The sequence below is a fragment of the Xenopus tropicalis genome, chromosome 1 (assembly GCF_000004195.4).
Source record: "Xenopus tropicalis strain Nigerian chromosome 1, UCB_Xtro_10.0, whole genome shotgun sequence".
Classification (NCBI taxonomy): domain Eukaryota; kingdom Metazoa; phylum Chordata; class Amphibia; order Anura; family Pipidae; genus Xenopus; species Xenopus tropicalis.
In genome coordinates, this window is record NC_030677.2 from 80,226,732 (window position 1) to 80,232,863 (window position 6,132).

The following is a 6,132-nucleotide window of genomic DNA, read 5'->3' on the forward strand; positions in this document are numbered from 1 at the left end:
TCCTCTGCTCTGTCTTCTAAAGGAATTGCTGACTCCAACTTGCATTCTGCCTAAAACAGGAAGTTGACACTGAACTGGTAAGGGCCGTGGCAGACGGGGAGATTAGTCACCGCACGACAAATCTCCCCGAAATGGCATCCCATTTCACGATTTCGGCAAATCGCCGCGCCGTGAATGCCCTCCCACCAGTGATTTACATTCTCACTGGTCGGATGCCATTTCAGGGAGATTAGTCGCCCGCGACAAGGGAGATTTGTCGCGCCCGACTAATCTCCCTGTCTGCCACGGCCCTCAGTGTGCATGCCTTCCCTCTCCTGCTTTATTTGCATTGCATTATTCTGATTGGCTGAGTCATGTTAGCAAATGAAGCAGGAGGGGGGAAGACATGCACAGAACCAGTTCACTGTGAACTTTGTTAATTTGGTTACCTGCCAAGTTATCTGGGAAATCCACTGAAAGCAGAGAGCAGAGGAAAGAGCACTGATCCTGGTCTGTAGCTTCAAAACTAAACATTTTAAATAATGAAGATGATTTACGAAAATGTTTTTTTTCTCAAATTCAGACTATTGTCTGAAGGTGAACATTTTCTTTAAAGGAGAAGGAAAGTCATTTTGGTATTTTACTGACAATAGATTTGCCACAATAGTGCAAGCTAGAACGCTATATTTATTCTGCAGAAAGCTGATTAAACAGCCCTAGAAGCTCCCTCCATTTGTTTAAGATAGCAGCTGGCATTTTAGCTTGGTCTCTGTAGCCTTGTGCTGCAGCTGTAGCCACTGGTATCTCAGATCACACATTCTGATTGGACGGGGAGTGAATTGTTATGAATTCTTATGGGAGGGGGGAGCAGAAGGGAGAGAGGACAGAGCTGCACAGACTCCAATATGGGAATGAAGGATTGTTCTGAGAGAGGAAGTCTGATACCAAGTACATGTATACACAAAAGAAGATAAGAAATCCAGTGTTTCTTTTGATAGAGGACTCAGAGCAGCTTTTCTGTGAATGCTTATAGCTGTATTTGCATAGACCTTTCTGATAACACTTACTTAGTTTTTACCTTACCTTCTCTTTAAAGATTTTAAGGTTATGCTTCAAATTTCTCAGTAAAAGTGAGGAGAATGAAAGACAACTATTTTCATAATTGGAAGAGGCTTCACAACTAGATCAAGTTGTTATTATGAGTGACTTTATTTATCCAGACAGTGACTGGACTTTTGGGGTAGCTAAGTCAGAAAAAGGTAACAGATTTGTTAATATGACAAGTGACAGCTTTTTATTTCAGGTACAGGTATAAGATCCATTACCTGATAACTCATTATCCAGAAAGCTCCAAATTAAGGAAAGGCCATCTGTCATAGACTCTATTTTAATCAAATAACTCAAATTTTAAAAAATGATTTCTTTTTTTCTCTGTAATAATAAAACTGTACCTTGTAATTGATCTCAACTCAGATAAAATGAATTCTTATTGGAGGCAAAACAATCCATTCGGTTTATTTAATGTTTCAATTATTTTTTCAGTACACTTAAGGTATGGAAATCTTAATTACAGAAAGATTCACTAACCAGAAAACCCCAGGTCAAGAGCATTCTGGATGACAGGTCCATACCTGTAGTTCCGAAAACTACCAGAATATTAATAATAATATTGGTTATAACATGGCCTCCTTTGAACTTATACTGCAGAGACAACTGTATAAAGGAGTAACTAAGGCACTTAATTTTAGATGTGCAAACTTTGTCTGATCATCTCTGCAACAAATTTACTGTGAAACATTTTTTAGAGGCTTGAAAACAAAAAAATGAAAAATGGAATGTCTTAAAATGCTGTTTAACAAATATACTTCCCAGTATATTTAACTTGTAAACAAGGAAAGGTGTAGCAAAGCAAATCAATTATTGCTGGATAAAATGGGTAGTATTGAGGCTGGTAAGAAAAAAAACATGTATTTATGCTGTTAAAATTAGCCGAGACAGATGAAACTTTTAATAAGTACAAGAGGCCAATAAAGCACAAATTGTTAAAAAAAAAAAGCTAGGAAAAAATCCCTATTCCCTTTAACATTATGATTTTCATGATTTTAGAGGTTTTTGAAACCACAAATAAACTTATTTCCACTAAAACCATGAATGTCTAGTCATTTATTAAAAGATTTGAATGTAAAAAAACAACAAAAACAAAACGAAAAACCTACATTTTTTAGTTTTCATAAGCTATAATTTCTTGCCATTATTTAAAAAGGGATCTGTTTCTCAGCCTAAAAACAAGAGGCCTGTTACATTGTCATTGGTGGTAGGAAAGCTTTTGGAGGGGGTAATAAGGAATGTGATACTGAAATGCATTTTAATTCATAATAATTTGAGTTTGTGCAAGCAAGGTTTTACATGCAATAATTCATGCCAGGCACAGGAGGTGAACAGAAACATTGATTTTGGGGTGGCAGTGGATGTGATCTACTAATGCTTTTAATTTTACTTAAAGGACAATGAAAGGTTAATATAAATTAAAAGTAAGTCTAAAGGCATTATTTTTTTTTTTTTTTTTTTAATATTTTTTTTTTTTTCAAATTTTCAGTGCATACACAAGCATTGTTTGTTACAAGTATAATTGCATCAATAATTATATAATGAAAAATTGCAATATCTATCATGTATTTCCCATTTTTGCACAACCTTATAGTTTCTGACGGGGCATCGCCCCTTTAACTTATTATCCACAGTTCCCACGATATTATCACTTTTGTTAAACATTAATGACTGTATTAAGATTTCTTATCGTTTACAGTTTGACTTAGTAAACAATAACTATATAACTAAGGTATGGGGATACAATATTCCTGAGAAATTTGGTCACTCTTTCAACCATAGTCACTGTTGCCTTACTCATATTGTAAGGAGGTGAGTGGGTAGTGTGTCATGATATCTGTATTTTATCCAGGGTTCCCAGACTATCTGGAACGTTTTGAGTCTGTCCGTGTCTATACTTGAGAGTTTCTCATTAATAAAAATCCAGTCAACCTTATTTTTAAATAAGGTGAAATTTATGGATAGGGACTTCCAAGATTTCGCCTAAAGGCATTATTTTTAAGTACTTACTGCATATCTAAATTCCCAGATCCCTGCTTGCTTCTCTGAGATATGGTGCTGGCAGCCTACAGCAGTGTGAAGACTACAGTGACATCACTGAAATCTCTCTTTCCTTCCTGTAGGCTGCCAGCGGCAGCCTTCCTATTCTCTGAGCATGTGTGTAACTTGATCCTGTCTGTTGTTCTGAGCTACACATGCCAACCAGCCAATCAGAAGCGGATCTGGCAGAGGGGAGGGGGGGAGGGAATAAAACACATGTGCAGTATGAAGCAAGGAGGGAAAGGAAGGGAGAATACCTTTTTAGAGATGGCTGCCTGTTCAAGAAAATGTGAAGTAAGTGTGACTGAGTAAATATTTGATTAGGTGAGCCAAAAGTGTAGCGTTTTTACTAAACAATAGGAGGACTATTGGGCAGTATGTCTTTTTAAATTTTGACTTGCATTCTCCTTTAAGCATTTCATTCAGTAATACACAGAATACGATTAAATTAGGGAACCTTGGCCTGGAACATAAAATTTGTACTTGGATAGAGAACTGGCTGAAGGATAAATTACAAAGAGTGGTGGTAAATGGTATATATACTAATTAGATAACTGTTCTTAGTGGCGTACCATAGGAGTCTGTACCCGGCCTGTTGCTTTTTAATTTAGCATTAATGACCTTGAACTTTACATTGTAAGTACTGGCTATTTCAGCTGACAATAATAAATTGTGTGCTTATTGTGAAAAAAGGTTGTCTGTTTGATGGCAGATATATTGCACCCAGGCTGAGGTTCTGGATCCTTTAAATCTTCAGGGCGAGATAGGCTAGTGCCCTGGAGCATGGCTAGAGAACACTGAAGCCAATTAGTCAACACATGAAGTACTTATAGAGAAGAGCCTGGGCGTGTAGCAGCAGTTCAGTAACTTAGAGAGGCTGTGAGGGGAAGACTGGGCTGAAAGCAAACCTGATTCTGGGACTCCAGAGAAAGACTGCCTGGCATGGGTAGTGTGGACTTTTTTTTATACCGTTTATTGAAACTACACTCTGGTGAGATTCTGTTTTGTTGAACATTTTCCCATTCAAACATGAAGCTGTGCTATATGTTATTTTGCTGTGAAAAATAAAGCACAGGCAGAAGCCTGATACTTGCTACCTGCTGCTACCACCTAAATCTTTGGTAGAAAAACACTATTTATGCACTGAATATTTTTGTGAATAACAAACTATAGAAAGGGTCAGTGGCTACTAAAGTAAATAAAGTACTGTCTTGCATTAAAAAGGCCCTTGGCAAGGCCTCACCTTCAGTATGCAGTGCAGTTTTGGGCCCCTGTCCTTAAGAAATATATCCAAGCTGGAAAAAGTACAGAGACATGCAACTAGACTGCTAAAGAAAAAAGAATAAACTATGAGTAAAGACTATAGGGGTATTTCTTGACCCCTTGGGTGTGTAAGTGCAAGAGCAAGGGGCACATGAGCATACCCATAAGTGTTCATTTTTGTGCTCTTGCACTCTGCAGTGAACACTGGATAAAAAAAACAGCACTCAGTGACAAGCACAGCACGAGGAGGTGCAGCTAGCCCTGTCCCTACTCCTTGCCTTAGGGAAGACAGTAAGGATAGGGCTATGATATGGACTGTGCCTCCTGCCTCTCTGTACCTTATGGTGCGGGGAAACAGGTCCCCTACGTGGCTTCTACCGCCCACCCCTTACTGATGCAGAGCAGCTAACACTTTGAAACAGGGGGAACATGATTACTCATTAGAGGAAAATACAGACAGGAGAACAGGGGATCTTTTTTAACATATATCATTTGGAGGGGTTAAGCCTGATAAATTAATCTATGTGTAAGTTACATGTTAGAGGATTTGCCCTCATATATTTTATTTAATTATCAGCTATAGTAGAAACTTTTTGTCTTTAGATGCCTGTGCCCAGTAGATTACACTGACCTCTCTTTTTACAGGGCAAGGTGACCCTGTATAAGCTGCCAGTTTTAACCAGTGTTTTCATTAAACTCAATAACAACTGTCTTTTACAAAGTGGGATTCCAGCAGATTAAAAAACACACATTATTATGATTACTAAAATGCTTAAATTATGTAATATGTATTATTTAAAATGTATTTCATACTGTAAAATATATTCTACTTCAAATGTTTGTCTGTTTACATCACAATTATGTTATCTGATGGAAACAGTATTATGTTACTTATCAATGACTGACAAATTCCAGTAGCATACTCAAGCTTACTTGCATGAATATTTAAACACATGTACTTCAGCTTACCTGTCCAATTAAAAAGAAAATATACACACCTTTTTGACAGTTGGGTTATGTAGAAAAGGAGCATAAACACTATATGAACTTCCAGAAGTAAATATCTTTTTTTTTTTCTACACAAACTTCTCAATTCTACAGACTGAAGGAACCCATGATTGCCACAGGCACCAATTCCCCATCCCCATTAAACATTATTATTAAACAATAATGTTTTCTCAATAATGTCCCTTTGTGCTGTTGCACTTACACCCCAAAAGGGGTCAAGAATAACCCCTATAGTCTTTGCTCATAGTTTAGTCTTTTTTCTTTGGCAGTCTAGTTGCATGTCTCTGTACTTTTGCATTTTTTCATAGTGGCTGGTACATGGATTCTCTGGAAATAGGAGGGGTTCCAAGTCCCAGAATCCATCACTTGGAACAATGTAAAGGTGCAACTGCATTACAATAAGGGGGGCATTTACCAACTTTCAGATTTTCATTCCACAATTTGTTTTTTTTGCACTAAAACACAATATTTTGTGTTTTTCACCATTTATTAAGCGACAAAACCACGATAAATGTGAATGTAAAAATATGCCATCTAAAAGCTGTTGAGGTCATGTAGAAGTCAATGGCTGTCCAAGGCAATGTCTTTGCAGTCCTTTTACTAAGGGGCACATTTACTAACCCACGAACGGGCCGAATGCGTCCGATTGCGTTTTTTTCGTAATGATCGGTAATTTTGCGATTTTTTTCGGCGTCTTTACGATTTTTGCGTAAAAACGCGAGTTTTTCGGCGTCT